The following is a 26741-nucleotide window of genomic DNA, read 5'->3' as shown; positions in this document are numbered from 1 at the left end:
TTTTTATATGTTGGGGCATCTTTTGGGTATATGCCCAAGAGAGGTATAGCTGGATCCTCAGGCAGTTCAATGTCCAATTTTCTGAGGATCCTCCAGACTGATTTCCAGAATGGTTGAACCAGTTTGCAATCCCACCAAAAATGGAGGAGTGTTCCTCTTCCTCCACATCCTCACCAGCATCTGTTGTCCCCTGAGTTTTTGATCTTAGCCATTCTCACTGGTGTGAGGTGAAATCTCAGGGTTGTTTTGATTTGCATTTCCCTTATGACTAAAGATGTTGAACATTTCTTTAGGTGTTTCTCAGCCATTCGGCATTCCTCAGCGGTGAATTCTTTGTTTATCTCTGAACCCCATTTTTTAATAGGGTTATTTGTTTCCCTGCGGTCTAACTTCTTGAGTTCTTTGTATATTTTGGATATAAGGCCTCCATCTGTTGTAGGACTGGTAAAGATCTTTTCCCAATCAGTTGGTTGCCGTTTTGTCCTAACCACAGTGTCCTTTGCCTTACAGAAGCTTTGCAGTTTTATGAGATCCCATTTGTCGATTCTTGATCTTAGAGCATAAGCCATTGGTGTTTTGTTTAGGAAATTTTTTCCAGTGCCCATGTGTTCCAGATGCTTCCCTAGTTTTTCTTCTATTAGTTTGAGTGTGTCTGGTTTGATGTGGAAGTCCTTGATCCACTTGGACTTAAGCTTTGTACAGGGTGATAAGCATGGATCGATCTGCATTCTTCTACATGTTGATCTCCAGTTGTACCAGCACCATTTGCTGAAAATGCTATCTTTTTTCCATTGGATGGTTTTGGCTCCTTTGTCAAAAATCAAGTGACCATAGGTGTGTGGGTTCATTTCTGGGTCTTCAATTCTATTCCATTGGTCTATCTGTCTGTCTCTGTACCAATACCATGCAGTTTTTATCACTATTGCTCTGTAATACTGCTTGAGTTCAGGGATAGTGATTCCCCCTGAAGTCCTTTCATTGTTGAGGATAGCTTTAGCTATCCTGGGTTTTTTGTTATTCCAGATGAATTTGCAAATTGTTCTGTCTAACTCTTTGAAGAATTGGATTGGTATTTTGATGGGGATTGCATTGAATCTGTATATTGCTTTTGGTAAAATGGCCACTTTTACTATATTAATCCTGCCAATCCATGAGCATGGGAGATCTTTCCATCTTCTGAGGTCTTCTTCAATTTCCTTCTTCAGTGTCTTGAAGTTCTTATTGTACAGATCTTTTACTTGCTTTGTTAAAGTCACACCGAGGTACTTTATATTATTTGGGTCTATTATGAAGGGTGTCGTTTCCCTAATTTCTTTCTCGGCTTGTTTCTCTTTTGTATAGAGGAAGGCTACTGATTTATTTGAGTTAATTTTATACCCAGCCATTTTGCTGAAGTTGTTTATCAGCTTTAGTAGTTCTCTGGTGGAACTTTTGGGATCACTTAAATATACTATCATATCATCTGCAAATAGTGATATTTTGACCTCTTCTTTTCCGATCTGTATCCCCTTGACCTCCTTTTGTTGTCTGATTGCTCTGGCTAGAACTTCAAGAACTATATTGCATAAGTAGGGAGAGAGTGGGCAGCCTTGTGTAGTCCCTGATTTTAGTGGGATTGCTTCAAGTTTCTCTCCATTTAGTTTAATGTTAGCAACTGGTTTGCTGTATATGGCTTTTACTATGTTTAGGTTTGGGCCTTGAATTCCTATTCTTTCCAGGACTTTTATCATGAAGGGGTGTTGAATTTTGTCAAATGCTTTCTCAGCGTCTAATGAAATGATCATGTGGTTTTGTTCTTTCAGTTTTTTTTATATAATGGATCACGTTGATGGTTTTCCGTATATTAAACCATCCCTGCATGCCTGGGATGAAGCCTACTTGATCATGGTGGATGATTGTTTTGATGTGCTCTTGGATTCGGTTTGCCAGAATTTTGTTGAGTATTTTTGCGTCGATATTCATAAGGGAAATTGGTCTGAAGTTCTCTTTCTTTGTTGTGTCTTTGTGTGGTTTAGGTATAAGAGTAATTGTGGCTTTGTAGAACGTATTCGGTAGTGATCCATCTGTTTCAATTTTGTGGAATAGTTTGGATAATATTGGTATGAGGTCTTCTATGAAGGTTTGATAGAATTCTGCACTAAACCCGTCTGGACCTGGGCTCTTTTTGGTTGGGAGACCTTTAATGACTGCTTCTATTTCCTTAGGAGTTATGGGGTTGTTTAACTGGTTTATCTGTTCCTGATTTAACTTCGGTACCTGGTATCTGTCTAGGAAATTGTCCATTTCCTGAAGATTTTCAAGTTTTGTTGAATATAGGCTTTTGTAGTAAGATCTGATGATTTTTTGAATTTCCTCTGAATCTGTAGTTATGTCTCCCTTTTCATTTCTGATTTTGTTTATTTGGACGCACTCTCTGTGTCCTCTCGTTAGTCTGGCTAAGGGTTTATCTATCTTGTTGATTTTCTCAAAGAACCACCTTTTGGTTCTGTTGATTCTTTCTATGGTCCTTTTTGTTTCTACTTGGTTGATTTCAGCTCTGAGTTTGATTATTTCCTGCCTTCTACTCCTCCTGGGTGTATTTGCTTCTTTTTGTTCTAGAGCTTTTCGGTGTGCTGTCAAGCTGCTGACATATGCTCTTTCCTGTTTCTTTCTGCAGGCACTCAGCGCTATGAGTTTTCCTCTTAGCACAGCTTTCATTGTGTCCCATAAGTTTGGGTATGTTGTACCTTCATTTTCATTAAATTCTAAAAAGTTTTTAATTTCTTTCTTTATTTCTTCCTTGACCAGGTTATCATTGAGTAGAGAATTGTTCAATTTCCAAGTATATGTGGACATTCTTCCTTGATTGTTATTGAAGACCAGTTTTAGGCCATGGTGGTCCGATAGCACGCATGGGATTATTTCTATCTTTCTGTACCTGTTGAGGCCCATTTTTGACCAATTATATGGTCAGTTTTGGAGAACGTACCATGAGGAGCTGAGAAGAAGGTATATCCTTTTGCTTTAGGATAGAATGTTCTATAAATATCCGTTAAGTCCATTTGGCTCATGACTTCTCTTAGTCTGTCTACATCTCTGTTTAATTTCTGTTTCCATGATCTGTCCATTGATGACAGTGGGGTGTTGAAATCTCCCACTATTATTGTGTGAGGTGCAATGAGTGTTTTGAGCTTTAGTAAGGTTTCTTTTACATATGGAGGTGCCCTTGTATTTGGGGCATAGGTATTTAGTATTGAGAGTTCATCTTGTGGATTTTTCCTTTGATGAATATGAAGTGTCCTTCCTAATCTTTTTTGATGACTTTAATTGAAAATTGATTTTATTTGATATTAGAATGGCTACTCCAGCTTGCTTCTTCTGACCATTTGCTTGGAAAATTGTTTTCCAGCCTTTCACTCTGAGGTAATGTCTGTCTTTGTCTCTGAGGTGTGTTTCCTGTAGGCAGCAGAACGCAGGGTCCTCGTTGCGTATCCAGTTTTTTTTTTTTTTTTTTTTAGTATAACTTTCTTTTTTTTTTTTTTTCTTTTTTTATTAACTTGAGTATTTCTCATATACATTTCGAGTGTTATATTATTTCCCGGTTTCCGGGCAAACATCCCCCTCCCCCCTCCCCTTCCTTATGGGTGTTCCCCTCCCAACCCTCCCCCCATTGCCGCCCTCCCCCCATAGACTAGTTCACTGGGGGTTCAGTCTTAGCAGGACCCAGGGCTTCCCCTTCCCCTGGTGCTCTTACTAGGATATTCATTGCTACCTATGGGGTCAGAGTCCAGGGTCAGTCCATGTATAGTCTTTAGGTAGTGGCTTAGTCCCTGGAAGCTATGGTTGCTTGGCATTGTTGTACTTTTGGGGTCTCGAGCCCCTTCAAGCTCTTCCAGTTCTTTCTCTGATTCCTTCAATAGGGGACCTATTCTCAGTTCAGTGGTTTGCTGCTGGCATTCGCCTCTGTATTTGCTGTATTCTGGCTGTGTCTCTCAGGAGCGATCTACATCCAGCTCCTGTCGGTCTGCACTTCTTTGCTTCATCCATCTTGTCTAATTGGGTGGCTGTATATGTATGGGCCACATGTGGGGCAGGCTCTGAATGGGTGTTCCTTCAGTCTCTGTTTTAATCTTTGCCTCTCCCTTCCCTGCCAAGGGTATTCTTTTCCCTCATTTAAAGAAGGAGTGAAGCATTCACATTTTGATCATCCGTCTTGAGTTTCGTTTGTTCTAGGGATCTAGGGTAATTCAAGCATTTGGGCTAATAGCCACTTATCAATGAGTGCATACCATGTATGTCTTTCTGTGATTGGGTTAGCTCACTCAGGATGATATTTTCCAGTTCCAACCATTTGCCTACGAATTTCATAAACTCGTTGTTTTTGATAGCTGAGTAATATTCCATTGTGTAGATGTACCACATTTTCTGTATCCATTCCTCTGTTGAAGGGCATCTGGGTTCTTTCCATTTTCTGGCTATTATAAATAAGGCTGCGATGAACATAGTGGAGCACGTGTCTCTTTTATATGTTGAGGCATCTTTTGGGTATATGCCCAAGAGAGGTATAGCTGGATCCTCAGGCAGTTCAATGTCCAATTTTCTGAGGAACCTCCAGACTGATTTCCAGAATGGTTTTACCAGTCTGCAATCCCACCAACAATGGAGGAGTGTTCCTCTTTCTCCACATCCTCGCCAGCATCTGCTGTCACCTGAGTTTTTGATCTTAGCCAATCGCACTGGTGTGAGGTGAAATCTCAGGGTTGTTTTGATTTGCATTTCCCTTATGACTAAAGATGTTGAACATTTCTTTAGGTGTTTCTCAGCCATTCGGCATTCCTGAGCTGTGAATTCTTTGTTTAGCTCTGAACCCCATTTTTTAATAGGGTTATTTGTTTCCCTGCGGTCTAACTTCTTTAGTTCTTTGTATATTCTGGATATAAGGCCTCTATCTGTTGTAGGATTGGTAAAGATCTTTTCCCAATCTGTTGGTTGCCGTTTTGTCCTAACCACAGTGTCCTTTGCCTTACAGAAGCTTTGCAGTTTTATGAGATCCCATTTGTCGATTCTTGATCTTAGAGCATAAGCCATTGGTGTTTTGTTCAGGAAATTTTTTCCAGTGCCCATGTGTTCCAGATGCTTCCCTAGTTTTTCTTCTATTAGTTTGAGTGTGTCTGGTTTGATGTGGAGGTCCTTGATCCACTTGGACTTAAGCTTTGTACAGGGTGATGAGCATGGATCGATCTGCATTCTTCTACATGTTGCCCTCCAGTTGAACCAGCACCATTTGCTGAAAATGCTATCTTTTTTCCATTGGATGGTTTTGGCTCCTTTGTCAAAAATCAAGTGACCATAGGTGTGTGGGTTCATTTCTGGGTCTTCAATTCTATTCCATTGGTCTATCTGTCTGTCTCTGTACCAATACCATGCAGTTTTTATCACTATTGCTCTGTAATACTGCTTGAGTTCAGGGATAGTGATTCCCCCTGAAGTCCTTTTATTGTTGAGGATAGCTTTAGCTATCCTGGGTTTTTTGTTATTCCAGATGAATTTGCAAATTGTTCTGTCTAACTCTTTGAAGAATTGGATTGGTATTTTGATGGGGATTGCATTGAATCTGTAGATTGCTTTTGGTAAAATGGCCATTTTTACTATATTAATCCTGCCAATCCATGAGCATGGGAGATCTTTCCATCTTCTGAGGTCTTCTTCAATTTCCTTCTTCAGTGTCTTGAAGTTCTTATTGTACAGATCTTTTACTTGCTTGGTTAAAGTCACACCGAGGTACTTTATATTATTTGGGTCTATTATGAAGGGTGTCGTTTCCCTAATTTCTTTCTCGGCTTGTTTCTCTTTTGTATAGAGGAAGGCAACTGATTTATTTGAGTTAATTTTATACCCAGCCATTTTGCTGAAGTTGTTTATCAGCTTTAGTAGTTCTCTGGTGGAACTTTTGGGATCACTTAAATATACTATCATGTCATCTGCAAATAGTGATATTTTGACCTTTTCTTTTCCAATCTGTATCCCTTTGATCTCCTTTTGTTGTCTGATTGCTCTGGCTAGAACTTCAAGAACTATATTGAATAAGTAGGGAGAGAGTGGGCAGCCTTGTCTAGTCCCTGATTTTAGTGGGATTGCTTCAAGTTTCTCTCCATTTAGTTTAATGTTAGCAACTGGTTTGCTGTATATGGCTTTTACTATGTTTAGGTATGGGCCTTGAATTCCTATTCTTTCCAGGACTTTTATCATGAAGGGGTGTTGAATTTTGTCAAATGCTTTCTCAGCATCTAATGAAATGATCATGTGGTTCTGTTCTTTCAATTTGTTTATATAATGGATCACGTTGATGGTTTTCCGTATATTAAACCATCCCTGCATGCCTGGGATGAAGCCTACTTGATCATGGTGGATGATTGTTTTGATGTGCTCTTGAATTCGGTTTGCCAGAATTTTATTGAGTATTTTTGCGTCGATATTCATAAGGGAAATTGGTCTGAAGTTCTCTTTTTTTGTTGTGTCTTTGTGTTGTTTAGGTATAAGAGTAATTGTGGCTTCATAGAAGGAATTCGGTAGGGCTCCATCTGTTTCAATTTTGTGGAATAGTTTGGATAATATTGGTATGAGGTCTTCTATGAAGGTTTGATAGAATTCTGCACTAAACCCGTCTGGACCTGGGCTCTTTTTGGTTGGGAGACCTTTAATGACTGCTTCTATTTCCTTAGGAGTTATGGGGTTGTTTAACTGGTTTATCTGTTCCTGATTTAACTTCGATACCTGGTATCTGTCTAGGAAATTGTCCATTTCCTGAAGATTTTCAAATTTTGTTGAATATAGGTTTTTATAGTAAGATCTGATGATTTTTTGAATTTCCTCCGAATCTGTAGTTATGTCTCCCTTTTCATTTCTGATTTTGTTAATTTGGACACACTCTCTGTGTCCTCTCGTTAGTCTGGCTAAGGGTTTATCTATCTTGTTGATTTTCTCAAAGAACCAACTTTTGGTTCTGTTGATTCTTTGTATGGTCCTTTTTGTTTCTACTTGGTTGATTTCAGCTCTGAGTTTGATTATTTCCTGCCTTCTACTCCTCCTGGGTGTATTTGCTTCTTTTTGTTCTAGAGCTTTTAGGTGTGCTGTCAAGCTGCTGACATATGCTCTTTCCTGTTTCTTTCTGCAGGCACTCAGCGCTATGAGTTTTCCTCTTAGCACAGCTTTCATTGTGTCCCATAAGTTTGGGTATGTTGTATCTTCATTTTCATTAAATTCTAAAAAGTTTTTAATTTCTTTCTTTATTTCTTCCTTGACCAGGTTATCATTGAGTAGAGCATTGTTCAATTTCCACGTATATGTGGGCATTCTTCCCTTATTGTTATTGAAGACCAGTTTTAGGCCGTGGTGGTCCGATAGCACGCATGGGATTATTTCTATCTTTCTGTACCTGTTGAGGCCCGTTTTTTGACCAATTATATGGTCAATTTTGGAGAAAGTACCATGAGGAGCTGAGAAGAAGGTATATCCTTTTGCTTTAGGATAGAATGTTCTATAAATATCCGTTAAGTCCATTTGGCTCATGACTTCTCTTAGTCTGTCGACATCACTGTTTAATTTCTGTTTCCATGATCTGTCCATTGATGACAGTGGGGTGTTGAAATCTCCCACTATTATTGTGTGAGGTGCAATGTGTGTTTTGAGCTTTAGTAAGGTTTCTTTTACGTATGTAGGTGCCCTTGTATTTGGGGCATAGATATTTAGGATTGAGAGTTCATCTTGGTTGATTTTTCCTTTGATGAATATGAAGTGTCCTTCCTTATCCTTTTTGATGACTTTTAATTGAAAATTGATTTTATTTGATATAAGAATGGCTACTCCAGCTTGCTTCTTCTGACCATTTGCTTGGAAAGTTGTTTTCCAGCCTTTCACTCTGAGGTAGTGTCTGTCTTTGTCTCTGAGGTGTGTTTCCTGTAGGCAGCAGAATGCAGGGTCCTCGTTGCGTATCCAGTTTGTTAATCTATGTCTTTTTATTGGGGAGTTGAGGCCATTGATATTGAGAGATATTAAGGAATAGTGATTATTGCTTCCTGTTATATTCATATTTGGATGTGAGGTTATGTTTGTGTGCTTTCATTCTCTTTGTTTTGTTGCCAAGACGATTAGTTTCTTGCTTCTTCTAGGGTATAGCTTGCCTCCTTATGTTGGGCTTTACCATTTATTATCCTTTGTAGTGCTGGATTTGTAGAAGGATATTGTGTAAATTTGGTTTTGTCATGGAATATCTTGGTTTCTCCATCAATGTTAATTGAGAGTTTTGCTGGATACAGTAACCTGGGCTGGCATTTGTGTTCTCTTAGGGTCTGTATAACATCAGTCCAGGATCTTCAGGCCTTCATAGTTTCTGGCGAGAAGTCTGGTGTGATTCTGATAGGTCTGCCTTTATATGTTACTTGACCTTTTTCCCTTACTGCTTTTAATATTCTTTCTTTATTTTGTGCGTTTGGTGTTTTGACAATTATGTGACGGGAGGTGTTTCTTTTCTGGTCCAATCTATTTGGAGTTCTGTAGGCTTCTTGTATGTCTATGGGTATCTCTTTTTTTAGGTTAGGGAAGTTTTCTTCTATGATTTTGTTGAAGATATTTACTGGTCCTTTGAGCTGGGAGTCTTCACTCTCTTCTATACCTATTATCCTTAGGTTTGATCTTCTCATTGAGTCCTGGATTTCCTGTATGTTTTGGACCAGTAGCTTTTTCCGCTTTACATTATCTTTGACAGTTGAGTCAATGATTTCTATGGAATCTTCTGCTCCTGAGATTCTCTCTTCCATCTCTTGTATTCTGTTGGTGAAGCTCGTATCTACAGCTCCTTGTCTCTTCTTTTGGTTTTCTATATCCAGGGTTGTTTCCATGTGTTCTTTCTTGATTGCTTCTATTTCCATTTTTAATTCCTTCAACTGTTTGATTGTGTTTTCCTGGAATTCTTTCAGGGATTTTTGCAATTCCTCTCTGTAGGCTTCTACTTGTTTATTAATGTTTTCCTGTGTTTCCCTAAGTGTATTCATGTCTTTCTTGAAGTCCTCCAGCATCATGATCAAATATGATTTTGAAACTAGCTCTTGCTTTTCTGGTGTGTTTGGATATTCCATGTTTGTTTTGGTGGGAGAATTGGGCTCCGATGATGGCATGTAGTCTTGGTTTCTGTTGCTTGGGTTCCTGCGCTTGCCTCTCGCCATCAGATTATCTCTAGTGTTACTTTGTTCTGCTATTTCTGACAGTGGCTAGACTGTCCTATAAGCCTGTGTGTCAGGAGTGAGGTAGATCTGTTTTCCTCTCTTTCAGTCAGTTATGGGGACAGAGTGTTCTGCTTTCGGGCGTGTAGTTTTTCCTCTCTACAGGTCTTCAGCTGTTCCTGTGGGCCTGTGTCTTGAGTTCACCAGGCAGCTTTCTTGCAGCGGAAAATTTGGTCTTACCTGTGGTCCCGAGGCTCAAGTTCGCTCGTGGGGTGCTCCCCACGGGCTCTCTGCAGCGGCAGCAACCAGGAAGACCTGTGCCGCCCCTTCCGGGAGCTTCAGTGCACCAGGGATCCAGATGGTCTTTGGCTTTTTCCTCTGGCGTCCGAGATGTGTGTGCAGGGAGCAGTCTCTTCTGGTTTCCCAGGCTTGTCTGCCTCTCTGAAGGTTTAGCTCTCCCTCCCACGGGATTTGGGTGCAGAGAACTGTTTATCCGGTCTGTTTCCTTCAGGGTCTGGCGGTGTCTCAGGCGCAGGGGTCCTGCCGCTCCTGGGCCCTCCCCCACGGGAGCCCAGAGGCCTTATACAGTTTCCTCTTGGGCCAGGGATGTGGGCAGTGGTGAGCAGTGTTGGTGGTCTCTTCCGCTCTGCAGCCTCAGGAGTGCCCACCTGACCAGGCGGTTGGGTCTCTCTCTCACCGGGTCTGGGAGCAGAGAGCTGCTGCGGGCCGGGCGCGTATCCAGTTTGTTAATCTATGTCTTTTTATTGGGGAGTTGAGGCCATTGATGTTGAGAGTTATTAAGGAATAGTGATTATTGCTTCCCGTTATATTCATATTTGGATGTGAGGTTATGTTTGTGTGCTTTCATTCTCTTTGTTTTGTTGCCAAGACGATTAGTTTCTTGCTTCTTGTAGGGTATAGCTTGCCTCCTTATATTGGGCTTTACCATTTATTATCCTTTGTATTGCTGGATTTGTAGAAAGATATTGTGTAAATTTGGTTTTGTCATGGAATATCTTGGTTTCTCCATCAATGTTAATTGAGAGTTTTGCAGGATACAGTAACCTGGGCTGGCATTTGTGTTCTCTTAGGGTCTATATGACATCAGTCCAGGATCTTCTGGCCTTCATAGTTTCTGGCGAGAAGTCTGGTGTGATTCTGATAGGTCTGCCTTTATATGTTACTTGACCTTTTTCCCTTACTGCTTTTAATATTCTTTCTTTATTTTGTGCGTTTGGTGTTTTGACTATTATGTGATGGGAGGTGTTTCTTTTCTGGTCCAATCTATTTGGAGTTCTGTAGGCTTCTTGTATGCCTATGGGTATCTCTTTTTTTAGATTAGGGAAGTTTTCTTCTATGATTTTTTTGAAGATATTTACTGGTCCTTTGAGCTGGGAGTCTTCACTCTCTTCTATACCTATTATCCTTAGGTTTGATCTTCTCATTGAGTCCTGGATTTCCTGTATGTTTTGGACCAGTAGCTTTTTCAGCTTTACATTATCTTTGACAGTTGAGTCAATGATTTCTATGGAATCTTCTGCTCCTGAGATTCTCTCTTCCATCTCTTGTATTCTGTTGGTGAAGCTTGTATCTACAGCTCCTTGTCTCTTCTTTTGGTTTTCTATATCCAGGGTTGTTTCCATGTGTTCTTTCTTGATTGCTTCTATTTCCATTTTTAATTCCTTCAACTGTTTGATTTTGTTTTCCTGGAATTCTTTCAGGGATTTTTGCGATTCTTTCAGGGATTTTTGCGATTCCTCTCTGTAGGCTTCTACTTGTTTATTAATGTTTTCCTGTGTTTCTCTAAGGGAGTTCTTCACGTCTTTCTTGAAGTCCTCCAGCACCATGATCAAATATGATTTTGAAACTAGATCATGCTTTTCTGGTGTGTTTGGATATTCCATGTTTGTTTTCGTGGGAGAATTGGGCTCCGATGATGCCATGTAGTCTTGGTTTCTGTTGCTTGGGTTCCTGCGCTTGTCTCTCGCCATCAGATTATCTCTAGTGTTACTTTGTTCTGCTATTTCTGACAGTGGCTAGACTGTCCTATAAGCCTGTGTGTCAGGAGTGCTGTAGACCTTTTTTTCTCTCTTTCAGTCAGTTATGGGGACAGAGTGTTCTGCTTTCGGGCGTGTAGTTTTTCCTCTCTACAGGTCTTCAGCTGTTCCTGTGGGCCTGTGTCTTAAGTTCACCAGGCAGCTTTCTTGCAGCAGACAAGTTGGTCTTACCTGTGGTTCCGAGGCTCAAGTTCGCTCGTGGGGTGCTGCCCACGGGCTCTCTGCAGCGGCAGCAACCAGGAAGACCTGTGCCGCCCCTTCCGGGAGCTTCAGTGCACCAGGGTTCCAGATGGTCTTTGGTGTTTTCCTCTGGCGTCCGAGATGTGTGTGCAGAGAGCAGTCTCTTCTGTTTTCCCAGGCTTGTCTGCCTCTCTGAAGGTTTAGCTCTCCCTCCCAGGGCATTTGGGTGCAGAGAACTGTTTATCCGGTCTGTTTCCTTCAGGTTCCCGCGGTGTCTCAGGCAGGGGTCCTGCCGCTCCTGGGCCCTCCCCCACCGGAGCCCAGAGGCCTTATACAGTTTCCTCTTGGGCCAGGGATGTGGGCAGGGGTGGGCAGTGTTGGTGGTCTCTTCCGCTCTGCAGCCTCAGGAGTGCCCACCTGACCAGGCGTTGAGGTCTCTTTCCCACGGGGTCTGGGAGCAGAGAGCTGCTTGAGTTTTATTTTTTATTCAGCCACTTTTGCAGTATTTGATTATAAGGATTAGGAATTCTTTGTTGGAATTTTTGGAATCTCTTAAGTATACTACCATATCTTCTACAAATAGTGGTATTTTGACTTCTTCCTTTCTAATTTGCATTCCTTTGACCCACTTTTGTTGTCTAATTGCTCTGGCTAGGACTGAAAGTATTATGCTGAATAGGTAGGGAGAGAGTGGGCAGTTTTGTTTAGTCCCTGATTTTAGTGGGATTGCTTCAAGTTTCTCTCCATTTAGTTTAAATTTGGCTACTGGTTTGCTGTATATTGATTTTACTACATTGAAGTATGAGGCTTGAATTCCTGATCTTTCCAAGACAATTAAGGGGTTTTGAATTTAATAAAATGCTTTCTCACCATCTAAGGAGATGATCATGTGGATGTTTTTCCTTTGAGTTTCTTTATGTAGGGGACTGTGTTGATGGATTTCTCAATATTGAGCCATCCTTGCATCTCTGGGATGAAGCCCACTTGATAATGGTGAATGACCATTTTGATGTGATTCATTTTGCCAGAATTTATTGAGTGGTTTTGCATTGATATTCATAAGGGAAATTGGACTGAAGTTCTTTTTCTTTGTATGATCTTTTGCAGTTTAGGTATAAATGTAATTGTGACTTCAAAGAATGAATTGGGTAGTGTTCCTTCTTTTTCTATATTGTGGAATAGTTTGAATACTATTGGTATTAGGTCTTCTTTAAAGGGGTGATATAGTTCTGCACCAAACCTATCTTTTCCTGTTTTTGTTTTTGTTTTTTTTTGTTGTTATTTTTGTTTTGTTTTGTTTGGGAAACTGTTTATGAGTGCTTCTATTTCTTTAGTATTACTTTGGGGATATGTGCCCTCGCCAGTGGGGACCCACTTATTCGTGAAGGTCGAGGGGGACCCATACCTGCCAGAGAATGGGCAAGAAAGAGGAGGAGAACAAGAGACCAAGCAGTGTCCTTGTCAAGGTCTGTTTATTGAGAGGAATGTACAGCATTTAAAGCTCTGAAGCAGGAATTGAAGCAGGAACTGAAGTGTAGGGCCAGGGGAATACTGGGAAGTGCCAAAGGACATAAGGTGAATCATTAAACCGCAAGATATTCTCCTTAGCTCCCAAACTCCGTGGGAGAGAGCACTCAATGCCTGGTCAGGTGGGCACTCCTGAGACTGCAGAGCGGAAGAGACCGCCAACACTGCCCACCCCTGCCCATATCCCTGGCCCAAGAGGAAACTGTATACGGCCTCTGGGTGCCCGTAGAGGAGGGCCCAGGAGCAGCAGGTCCGCTGCGTCTGAGACACCACCGGAACCTGAAGGGACCGACCAGATAAACAGTTCTCTGCACCCAAATCCCAAGGGAGGGAGAACTAAACCTTCAGAGAGGCAGACACTCCTGGGAAACCAGAAGAGACTGCACTCTGCACACATTACTGATTCCAGAGAAAAACACCAAACGCCACCTGGAACCCTGGTGCACGGAAGCTCCCGGAAAGGGTGGCGCAGATATTCTGGGTTGCTGCGGCCACGGAGAGCTCATAAGCAACACCCCATGAGCAAACTTGAGCCTCGGGACCACAGGTAAGACCAACTTTTCTGCTGCAAGCGACCTGCCTGGAGAACTCAAGACACAGGGCCACAGGAACAGCTGAAGACCTGTAGAGAGGAAAAACTACACGCCCGAAAGCAGAACACTCTGTCCCAATAACTGGGTGAAAGGAAACAGGAAAACAGGTCTACAGCACTCCTGAAACACAGGCTTATAGGAAAGTCTAGTCACTGTCAGACATAGCAGAACAAAGTAACACTAGAGATAATCTCATGGCGAGAGGCAAATGCAGGAACTCAAGCAACAGAAACCAAGACTACATGGCATCATCAGAGCCCAATTCTCCCACTAAAGCAAACATGGAATATCCAAACACACCAGAAAAGCAAGATCTAGTTTCTTTTTTCTTTTTTCCTCTTTTTTTTTTTCAGAGCTGGGAACCGAACCCAGGGCCTTGTGCTTGCTAGGCAAGCGCTCTACCACTGAGCTAAATCCCCAACCCAAGATCTAGTTTTAAAATCATATTTGATCATGATGCTGGAGGACTTCAAGAAAGACAGAAAGAACTCCCTTCGAGAACAAGTAGAAGCCTACAGAGACGAATCGCAAAAATCCCTAAAAGAATTCCAGGAAAACATAAATAAACAAGTAGAAGCCCATAGAGAGGAGACACAAAAATCCCTGAAAGAATTCCAGGTAAACACAATCAAACAGTTGAAGGAATTAAAAATGGAAATAGAAGCAATCAAGAAAGAACACATGGAAACAACCCTGGATATAGAAAACCAAAAGAAGAGACAAGGAGCTGTAGATACGAGCTTCACCAACAGAATACAAGAGATAGAAGAGAGAAACTCTGGAGCAGAAGATTCCATAGAAATCATCGACTCAACTGTCAATATAATGTAAAGCAGAAAAAGCTACTGGTCCAAAACATACAGGAAATCCAGGACTCAATGAGAAGATCAAACCTAAGGATAATAGGTATAGAAGAGAGTGAAGACTCCCAGCTCAAAGGACCAGTAAATATCTTCAAAAAAATCATAGAAGAAAACTTCCCTAACCTAAAGAAAGAGATACCCATAAGCATACAAGAAGCCTATAGAACTCCAAATAGATTGGACCAGAAAAGAAACTCCTCCCATCACATAATAGTCAAAACACCAAACGCACAAAATAAAGAAAGAATATTAAAAGCAGTAAGGGAAAAAGGTCAAGTAACATATAAAGGCAGACCTATCAGAATCACCCCAGACTTTTCGCCAGAAACTATGAAAGCCAGAAGATCCTGGACTGATGTCATATAGACCCTAAGAGAACACAAATGCCAGCCCAGGTTACTGTATCCTGCAAAACTCTCAATTAACATAGATGGAGAAACCAAAATATTCCATGACAAAACCAAATTGACACAATATCTTTCTACAAATCCAGCACTACAAAGGATAATAAATGGTAAAGCCCAACATAAGGAGGCAAGCTACACCCTACAAAAAGCAAGAAACTAATTGTCTTTGCAACAAAACAAAGAGAAGCACACAAACATAACCTCACATCCAAATATGAATATAACAGGAAGCAATAATCACTATTCCTTAATATCTCTCAACATCAATGGTCTCAACTCCCCAATAAAAAGACATAGATTAAGAAACTGGATAGGCATCGAGGACCCTGCATTCTGCTGCCTACAGGAAACACACCTCAGAGACAAAGACAGACACTACCTCAGAGTGAAAGGCTGGAAAACAAGTTTCCAAGCAAATGGTCGGAAGAAGCAAGCTGGAGTAGCCATTCTAATATCAAATAAAATCAATTTTCAACTAAAAGTCATCAAAAAAGATAAGGAAGTCACTTCATATTCATCAAAGGAAAAATCCACCAAGATGAACTCTCAATCATAAATATCTATGCCCCAAATACAAGGGCACCTACATACGTAAAAGAAACCTTACTAAAGCTCAAAACACATATTGCACCTCACACAATAATAGTAGGAGATTTCAACACCCCACTCTCATCAATGGACAGATCATGGAAACAGAAATTAAACAGAGACGTAGACAGACTAAGAGAAGTCATGAGCCAAATGGACTTAACAGATATTTATAGAACATTCTATCCTAAAGCAAAAGGATATACCTTCTTCTCAGCTCCTCATGGTACTTTCTCCAAAATTGACCATATAATTGGTCAAAAAACGGGCCTCAACAGGTACAGAAAGATCGAAATAATCCCATGTGTGCTATCAGACCACCACGACCTATAGCTGGTCTTCAATAACAATAAGGGAAGAACGCCCACATATACGTGGAAATTGAACAATGATAACCTGGTCAAGGAAGAAATAAAGAAAGAAATTAAAGACTTTTTAGAATTTAATGAAAATGATGGTACAACATACCCAAACTTATGGGACACAATGAAAGCTGTGCTTAGAGGAAAACTCATAGCGCTGAGTGCCTGCAGAAAGAAACAGGAAAGAGCATAAGTCAGCAGCTTGACAGCACACCTAAAAGCTCTAGAACAAAAAGAAGCAAATACACCGAGGAGGAGTGGAAGGCAGGAAATAATCAAACTCAGAGCTGAAATCAACCAAGTAGAAACAAAAAGGACCATAGAAAGAATCAACAGAACCAAAAGTTGGTTCTTTGAGAAAAGCAACAAGTTATATAAACCCTTAGCCAGACTAAGGAGAGGACACAGAGATTGTGTCCAAATTAACAAAATCAGAAATGAAAAGGGAGACATAACTACAGATTCAGAGGAAATTCAAAAAATCATCAGATCTTACTATAAAAGCCTATATTCAACAAAACTTGAAAATCTTCAGGAAATGGACAATTTCCAAGACAGATACCAGGTACCGAAGTTAACTCAGGAACAGATAAACCAGTTAAACAACCCCATAACTCCTAAGGAAATTGAAGCAGTCATTAAATGTCTTCCAACCAAAAAGAGCCCAGGTCCAGATGGGTTTAGTGCAGAATTCTATTAGACCTCCATAGAAGACCTCATACCAATATTATCCAAACTATTCCACAAAATTGAAACAGATGGAGCACTACCGAATTCCTTCTATGAAGCCACAATTACTCTTATACCTAAACCACACAAAGACACAACAAAGAAAAAGAACTTCAGACCAATTTCCCTTATGAATATTGACACAAAAATACTCAATAAACTTCTGGCAAACTGAATCCAAGAGCACATCAAAACAATCATCCACCATGATCAAGTAGGCTTCATCCCAGGCATGCAGCGATGGTTTAATATACGGAAAACCATCAACGTGGTCCATTATATAAACAAACTGAAAGAACAAAACCACATGATCATTTCATTAGATGCTGAGAAAGTATTTGACAAAATTCAACACCCCTTCATGATAAAAGTCCTGGAAAGAATAGGAATTCAAGGCCCATACCTAAACATAGTAAAAGCCATATACAGCAAACCAGTTGCTAACATTAAACTAAATGGAGAGAAACTTGAAGCAATCCCACTAAAATCAGGGACTAAACAAGGCTGCCCACTCTCTCCCTACTTATTCAATATAGTTCTTGAAGTTCTAGCCAGAGCAATCAGACAACAAAAGGAGGGCAAGGGGATTCAGAGCGGAAAAGAAGAAGTCAAAATATCACTATTTGCAGATGATATGATAGTATATTTAAGTGATCCCAAAAGTTCCACCAGAGAACTACTAAAGCTGATAAACAACTTCAGCAAAGAGGCTGGGTATAAAATTAACTCAAATAAATCATTAGCCTTCCTCTACACAAAAGAGAAACAAGCCAAGAAAGAAATTAGGGAAACGACACCCTTTTAATAGATCTAAATAATATAAAGTACCTTGGTGTCACTTTAACCAAGCAAGTAAAAGATCTGTACAATAAGAACTTCAAGCCTCTGAAGAAAGAAATTGAAGAAGACCTCAGAAGATGGAAAGATCTCTCTTGCTCATGGATTGGCGGGATTAATATAGTAAAAACGGACATTCTACCAAAAGCGATCTACAGATTCAATGCAATCCCCATCAAAATACCAATCCAATTCTTCAAAGAGTTAGACAGAACAATTTGCAAATTCATCTGGAATAACAAAAAACCCAGGATAGCTAAAACTATCCTCAACAATAAACGGACTTCAGGGGGAATCACTATCCTTGAATTCAAGCAGTATTACAGAGCAATAGTGATAAAAACTGCATGGTATTGGTACAAATACAGACACATAGACCAATGGAACAGAATTAGAGACCCTGAAATGAACCCACACACCTATGGGCACTTGATTTTTGACAAAGGAGCCAAAACCATCAAAGGGAAAAAAGATAGCATTTTTAGCAAATGGTGCTGGTTCAACTGGAGGTCAACCTGTAGAAGAATGCAAATAGATCCATGCTTATCACCCTGTACAAAGCTTAAGTCAAAGTGGATAAAGGACATCCACATCAAACCAGATACACTCAAACTAATAGAAGAAAAAGTAGGGAAGCATCTGGAACACATGGGCACTGGAAAAAATTTCCTGAACAAAACACCAATGGCTTATGCTCTAAGATCAAGAATCGACAAATGGGATCTCAGAAAACTGCAAAGCTTCTGTAAGGCAAAGGCCACTGGTTAGGACAAAATGGCAACCAACAGATTGGGAAAAGATCTTTACCAATCCTACAACAGATAGAGGTCTTATATCCAAAATATACAAAGAACTGAAGGAGTTAGACTGCAGGGAGACAAATAACCCTATTAAAAATGGGGTTCAGAGATAAACAAAGAATTCACAGCTGAGGAATGCCGAATGGCTGAGAAACACCTAAAGAAATGTTCACCATCTTTAGTCATAAGGGAAATGCAAATCAAAACAACCCTGAGATTTCACCTCACACCAGTGAGAATGGCCAAGATCAAAAACTCAGGTGACAGCAGATGCTGGTGAGGATGTGGAGAAAGAGGAACACTCCTCCATTGTTGGTGGGATTGCAGACTGGTACAACCATTCTGGAAATCAGTCTGGAGGATCCTCAGAAAATTGGACATTGAACTGCCTGAGGATCCAGCTATACCTCTCTTGGGCATATACCCAAAAGATGTCCCAACATATAAAAAAGACACATGCTCCACTATGTTCATCGCAGCCTTATTTATAATAGTCAGAAGCTGGAAAGAACCCAGATGCCCTTCAACAGAGGAATGGATACAGAAAATGTGTTACATCTACACAATGGAATATTACTCAGCTATCAAAAACAATGACTTCATGAAATTCATAGGCAAATGGTTGGAACTGGAAAATATCATCCGGAGTGATGTAACCCAATCACAGAAAAACACACATGGTATGCACTCATTGATAAATGGCTATTAGCCCAAATGCTTGAATTACCCTGGATGCCTAGAACAAATGAAACTCAAGACAGATGATCAAAATGTGAATGCTTCACTCCTTCTTTAAAGGGGGAACAAGAATACCCTTGGCAGGGAATAGAGAGGCAAAGATTAAAACAGACACAGAAGGAACACCCATGCAGAGCCTGCCCCACATGTGGCCCATACATATACAGCCACCCAATTAGATAAGATGGATGAAGCAAAGAAGTGCAGACCGACAGGAGCCGGATGTAGATCGCTCCTGAGAGACACAGCCAGAATACAGCAAATACAGAGGCGAATGCCAGCAGCAAACCACTGAACTCAGAACGGGACCCCTGTTGAACGAATCTGAGAAAGAACTGGAAGAGCTTGAAGGAGCTCGAGACCCCTTATGAACAACAATGCCAAGCAACCAGAGCTTCCAGGGACTAAGCCACTACCTAAAGACTATACATGGACTGACCCTGGACTCTGACCTCATAGGTAGCAATGAATATTCTAGTAAGATCACCAGTGGAAGGGGAAGCCCTTTGTCCTACTAAGACTGAACCCCCAGTGAAAGTGATTGTTGGGGGGAGGGTGGCAATGGGGGGAGGATGGGAAGGGGAACACCCATAAAGAAGGGGAGGGGGAGGGATTAGGGGGTGTTTGCTGGGAAACTGGGAAAGGGAATAATACTCGAAATGTAAATAAGAAATACTCAATTTAAAGAAAAAAAACCATGGGGCTGGGGATTTAGCTCAGTGGTAGAGCGCTTACCTAGGAAGCGCAAGGCCCTGGGTTTGGTCCCCAGCTCCGAAAAAAAGAACCAAAAAAAAAAAAAAAAGATATTCTCCTTAGACAATGAGGCAACAGTCTTCTGGGAACCTGTTCTTTCTTTGAAAAGGTCAAGCCCTTCTCAGCAAACTGCTCAGGGCAGGGCTCTAGCTTTGCCTAGTCTGGCAGTCTGTCCCTGACAGATATGGGATTATTTTGATGGTTTATCAAATTGTATTTTAACTTCTGTACGTGATATATGTTTAGAAAATTGTCCATTTCATCCAGATTCTCCTGTTTTGTTGAATATAGACTTGTTTTTGCATCTGATGATTTTTTGATTTCCTCAGTTTCTGTCGTTATTTCTCCCTTCTCTCATTTTGTTAATTTGGATACTGAGTCTGTGCTCTATGGCTGGTTTGGCTAAGGGTTTATCTATCTTTTTGCTTTTCTCAAAGAAGTAGCTCGTTTTGTCGATTCTTTGTATAGTCCTTTTTGCTTCTACTTGGTTGATTTCAGCCCTGAGTTTGATTATTTCCTGCCTTCTAATCCTCTTGGGTGCATTTGTTTCTTTTTGTTCTAGTGTTTTCAGATTTTCTCTCAAGCTGCTCGTGTACACTATTTCTAGTTTCTTTTTGGGGGCATTCAGAACTATGCATTTTGCTCTTAACTACTTCATCATATCCCAAATGTTTTTTGTATGTTTTGCCTTCATTTTCATTAAATTCCAAAGTCTTTAATTTCTTTCTTTACTTCTCTCTTGATCAAGTTGTCATTGAGTATAATATTTTTCAGCTTCCATGTATATGTGGGCTTTTATTGTATATGTTATTATTAAAGACCAGTCTTAACTCGTGGTGATCTTATGGGATGAAATGGATTATTTCAATGTTCTTGTATCTGTTGAGTTCTGTTTTGTGATCAATTATATAATCAGTTTAGAAGACGGAATCATGAGGTGCTGAGAAGAATGTATATTCTTTTGTTTTAGGGTGAAATGTTCCATAGACAGCTGTTCAATCCATCTAGTTCATAACTTCTGTTATTTTCATGTATATGTGTTTAGTTTCTGTTTCCATGATCTGTCCATTGATGAGAGTGCAGTGTTGAAGTTTCTCACTATTATTGTGTGAGGTGCAATGTGGGCTTTGGGTTTTAGTAGAGTTTCCTTTGTGAATGTGGGTGCCCTTGATGTTGGAGCATATATGTTCAGATTTGAAAGTTCATCTTGGTAGATTGTTCTTTGATGAGTATAAATTTTCCTTCTTTATCTTTCTCGATAGTTTTTGGTTGGAAGTCAATTTTACTTGACATTAGAATGACTGGTCCAGCTTGTTTCATTGGACTATTTGCTTGGAGGATTTTTCCAGCCTTTTACTCTGAGGTAGTATGTGTCTTTTTCATGGAGGTGTGTTTCCTTTATGCAGCAAACTGCTGAGAACAGTTGAAGTCTCCAGTCAGTTAGTCTATGTCTTTTTATTGGGGAATTGAGTTGATTGATGTTAAGTGATATTAAGGAACTGTGATTGTTTCTTTCTGTTATTTTTGTAGTTAGAGGTGGAGTTATGTTTGTGTGGCTATCTTCTTTTAGACTTGTTGAAAAAAAGATTACATTGTTGTTTTTCTTAGGGTGTAGTTTTTCTTCTTTTGTTGGAGTTTTCCATCTATTATCCTTTGTAGTGCTGGCTTAGTGTCAAGATATTGTGTAAATTTGTTTTTGTCATGGAATATCTGTTTCTCCATCTATGTTAATTGAAAGGTTTGCTGGGTATAGTTGCCTGTGTGGCATTTGAGTTTTCTTAGGGACTGTATGACATCTGCCCAGGGTCTTCTGGCTTTCATAATCTCTGGTGTGAAGTCTGGTGTTATTCTGAGAGGTTTGCCTTTATATGCTACTTGCCTTTATTCCCTTATGACTTTTAATATTCTTTCTTTGTTTTGTGCACTTGGTGTTTTGATTACTATGTGACAGAAAGGGTTCCTTTTCTGATCCAGTCTATTTGGAATTCTGTAGGCTTTGCCCTTTAAGTTGAGAATCTTTGCTTAGCTTCTGTTGTTATGTCTCCCTTTTCTTTTCTTTTTTAATTTACATTTCAATGTTATTCCCTTTCCCAGTTTCCTGTTTGTAAATCCCCTATATACCCTCCCCTTCTCCTTCTTCTATAAGGATGTTCCACTCCCAATCCACCCCCCTTCCAGCCCCCAGATATTACCTTACACTGGGGGTCCAACCTTGGCAGAACCAAGGACTTTCCCTTCCTTTGGTGCCCAAGAAGGCCATCCTCTCCTACACATGCAGCTGGAGTCATGGGTCATCTTTTGGGTAGTGGTTTAGTTCCAGGGAGTTCTGATTGGTTGGCATTGTTGTTCTAATGGGGTTGCAAGCCCCTTCAGCTCTTTCAATCCTTTCTCTAATTCCTCGAAAAGGGGTCCTGTTTTCAGTTCAATGTCTTTGCTGCTAGCATTCGCCTCTGTATTTGACATGTTCTGGCTGTGTCTCTCAGGAGACATCTATATCCAGGTCCTGTCAGCATGCACTTGTAACTTCATCAATCTTATCTAGTAGTTTTGGTGGATATATATATCACATGTGGGGCAGGTTCTGAATGGTCATGACTTCAGTCTCTGCTCCAAACTTTGCCTCCATATCCCCTCCTATGAATATTTTTGTTCCCCCTTTAAAGAAGGAGTGAAGCATCCACACTTTAGTCATCCTTATTCTTGAGTATCATGTGGTCTGTGGATAGTATGTTGGGTAATTCAAACATTTTGATTGCATAATATATAGATGTTGTAAAAATATAAAAAATAAAAAGGGTATCTTTTATCCCCACTAGGTCTGGCACTCCAGTGCCCCAAGATATCTGCTAGATATCTTGCCAGAATATCCCAATTCTCTGGTGGCCAAAATCAGCCCCTCCACACTCTCTTACACATAAATCACTACATGAAAGAACATAACAACACAATAACCTTTGGCTCAATTGATAAGATATAATTCGCCCCCTAAATATACAAAGTCCTGTACACATCCATTCCTTAAGAACATTCATAACAACCTGTAAAGGTACAGCATGGAATCTTAACGTCAGCCTCCATATTGTCTCCGCCAACTCTCTCCTCACTCTCTTCCATTCCCATCTCTTCCTCTTCCTTCAAACTTTTCTCTACCCATCCTTCTTTCTCATCCTATGACAGGCCTCATTCTATCTTGTACCTGCCTCACTTGTGACATCATCCCACATTTTATGCTTTTTGTCTAATTTAAAAAAACTTTTCTCTCAAATATAAGCTGAGCACAACTATTATCATTTAGTAATTAAAATCATAAAATACATCTATCACCCAGACCAACACTCTATCGGTTAAACAGAACATTTAGTTATCCATTCCAGCTTAAGAAAGGCTTAAAATATCTTGGCTAGCTTGTATACTATCTGATAACTATCCAATAAAATATGTATTTTCAGAGTTAAACAGCCTGATAGGCTATGAGACTATAATCAGTTTTCAACTCCATCAGAAATCTGAGAATGACCAAATAGCTATACACATAGGAAGCCTAACACGGCTTCCAGAACTGAAAGGTTGTAGAGTGTCAGAAAGGTTGTAGAGTGTCAGAGCCTCCTGTGTCCCCTGCTGAGCCCTGCTGATGCATGTGGAACCCTTTTTTTTCCGGAGCTGGGGACTGAACCCAGGGCCTTGCGCTTGCTAGGCAAGTGCTCTACCACTGAGCTAAATCCCCAACCCCTCTGGAAGCCTTGGCAATGGTCAATTCATTCCTGTCTTTTGCCTTCCCAGTCTTTTGTTTTGAGATTTAGGCTGGTCTTCCTGGATTTCTCCCTAGTAAATTCAGGGCACATATTTGGTCTTTTGTTACTGAAGTCTTGAGCCAGGGTTTCCCACTGTGCTTCCCAGATTTTTTCACCTGGTCAACTTGGGGTATATATTTGGTGAATAAAGCTACAGGAGCCCCTTCCTTTTTTTCTTTTTTTCTTTTCTTTTTTTTATTTCTATATTTTTTTTTTATTAACTTGAGTATTTCTTATATACATTTCAAGTGTTATTCCCTTTCCCGGTATCCGGGCAAACATCCCCCTCCCCCCTCCCCTTCCTTATGGGTGTTCCCCTCCCAACCCTCCCCCAATTGCCGCCCTCCCCCCACCAGTCTAGTTCACTGGGGGTTCAGTCTTAGCAGGACCCAGGGCTTCCCCTTCCACTGGTGCTCTTACTAGGATATGCATTGCTACCTATGAGGTCAGAGTCCAGGGTCAGTCCATGTATAGTCTTTGGGTAGGGGCTTAGTCCCTGGAAGCTCTGGTTGCTTGGCATTGTTGTACATATGGAGTCTCGAGCCCCTTCAAGCTCTTCCAGTTCTTTCTCTGATTCCTTCAATGGGGGTCCTATTCTCAGTTCAGTGGTTTGCTGCTGGCATTCGCCTCTGTATTTGCTGTATTCTGGCTGTGTCTCTTAGGAGCGATCTACATCCGGCTCCTGTCGGTCTGCACTTCTTTGCTTCATCCATCTTGTCTAATTGGGTGGCTATATATGTATGGGCCACATGTGGGGCAGACTCTGAATGGGTGTTCCTTCAGTCTCTGTTTTAATCTTTGCCTCTCTCTTCCCTGCCAAGGGTATTCTTGTTCCCCTTTTAAAGAAGGAGTGAAGCATTCACATTTTGATCATCCGTCTTGAGTTACATTTGCTCTAGGCATCTAGGGTAATTCAAGCATTTGGGCTAATAGCCACTTATCAATGAGTGCATACCATGTGTTTTTCTGTGATTGGGTTAGCTCACTCAGGATGATGTTTTCCAGTTCCAACCATTAGCCTACGAATTTCATAAACTCGTTGTTTTTGATAGCTGAGTAATATTCCATTGTGTAGATGTACCACATTTTCCATTCCTCTGTTGAAGGGCATCTGGGTTCTTTCCAGCTTCTGGCTATTATAAATAAGGCTGCAATGAACATAGTGGAGCACGTGTCTTTTTTATATGTTGGGGCATCTTTTGGGTATATGCCCAAGAGAGGTATAGCTGGATCCTCAGGCAGTTCAATGTCCAATTTTCTGAGGATTCTCCAGACTGATTTCCAGAATGGTTGTACCAGTTTGCAATCCCACCAACAATGGAGGAGTGTTCCTCTTCCTCCACATCCTCACCAGCATCTGTTGTCCCCTGAGTTTTTGATCTTAGCCATTCTCACTGGTGTGAGGTGAAATCTCAGGGTTGTTTTGATTTGCATTTCCCTTATGACTAAAGATGTTGAACATTTCTTTAGGTGTTTCTCAGCCATTCGGCATTCCTCAGCGGTGAATTCTTTGTTTAGCTCTGAACCCCATTTTTTAATAGGGTTATTTGTTTCCCTGCGGTCTAACTTCTTGAGTTCTTTGTATATTTTGGATATAAGGCCTCTATCTGTTGTAGGATTGGTAAAGATCTTTTCCCAATCTGTTGGTTGCCGTTTTGTCCTAACCACAGTGTCCTTTGCCTTACAGAAGCTTTGTAGTTTTATGAGATCCCATTTGTCGATTCTTGATCTTAGAGCGTAAGCCATTGGTGTTTTGTTTAGGAAATTTTTTCCAGTGCCCATGTGTTCCAGATGCTTCCCTAGTTTTTCTTCTATTAGTTTGAGTGTGTCTGGTTTGATGTGGAGGTCCTTGATCCACTTGGACTTAAGCTTTGTACAGGGTGATAAGCATGGATCGATCTGCATTCTTCTACATGTTGCCCTCCAGTTGAACCAGCACCATTTGCTGAAAATGCTATCTTTTTTTCCATTTGATGGTTTTGGCACCTTTGTCAAAAATCAAGTGACCATAGGTGTGTGGGTTTATTTCTGGGTCTTCAATTCTATTCCATTGGTCTATCTGTCTGTCTCTGTACCAATACCATGCAGTTTTTATCACTATTGCTCTGTAATACTGCTTGAGTTCAGGGATAGTGATTCCCCCTGAAGTCCTTTTATTGTTGAGGATAGCTTTAGCTATCCTGGGTTTTTTGTTATTCCAGATGAATTTGCAAATTGTTCTGTCTAACTCTTTGAAGAATTGGATTGGTATTTTGATGGGGATTGCATTGAATCTGTAGATTGCTTTTGGTAAAATGGCCATTTTTACTTTATTAATCCTGCCAATCCATGAGCATGGGAGATCTTTCCATCTTCTGAGGTCTTCTTCAATTTCCTTCTTCAGTGTCTTGTAGTTCTTATTGTACAGATCTTTTACTTGCTTGGTTAAAGTCACACCGAGGTACTTTATATTATTTGGGTCTATTATGAAGGGTGTCGTTTCCCTAATTTCTTTCTCGGCTTGTTTCTCTTTTGTGTAGAGGAAGGCTACTGATTTATTTGAGTTAATTTTATACCCAGCCACTTTGCTGAAGTTGTTTATCAGCTTTAGTAGTTCTCTGGTGGAACTTTTGGGATCACTTAAATACACTATCATATCATCTGCAAACAGTGATATTTTGACTTCTTCTTTTCCGATCTGTATCCCCTTGACCTCCTTTTGTTGTCTGATTGCTCTGGCTAGAACTTCAAGAACTATATTGAATAAGTAGGGAGAGAGTGGGCAGTCTTGTCTAGTCCCTGATTTTAGTGGGATTGCTTCGAGTTTCTCTCCATTTAGTTTAATGTTAGCAACTGGTTTGCTGTATATGGCTTTTACTATGTTCAGGTATGGGCCTTGAATTCCTATTCTCTCCAGGACTTTTATCATGAAGGGGTGTTGAATTTTGTCAAATGCTTTCTCAGCGTCTAATGAAATGATCATGTGGTTTTGTTCTTTCAGTTTGTTTATATAATGGATCACGTTGATGGTTTTCCGTATATTAAACCATCCCTGCATGCCTGGGATGAAGCCTACTTGGTCATGGTGGATGATTGTTTTGATGTGCTCTTGGATTCGGTTTGCCAGAATTTTGTTGAGTATTTTTGCATCGATATTCATAAGGGAAATTGGTCTGAAGTTCTCTTTCTTTGTTGTGTCTTTGTGTGGTTTAGGTATAAGAGTAATTGTGGCTTCGTAGAAGGTATTCGGTAGTGATCCATCTGTTTCAATTTTGTGGAATAGTTTGGATAATATTGGTATGAGGTCTTCTATGAAGGTTTGGTAGAATTCTGCACTAAA

This window comes from Rattus norvegicus, chromosome 1 (assembly GCF_036323735.1).
Source record: "Rattus norvegicus strain BN/NHsdMcwi chromosome 1, GRCr8, whole genome shotgun sequence".
NCBI classification, from domain to species: Eukaryota; Metazoa; Chordata; class Mammalia; order Rodentia; family Muridae; genus Rattus; species Rattus norvegicus.
The sequence above is the reverse complement of the archived record's forward strand: the minus strand, read 5'-3'. Positions refer to the sequence as shown.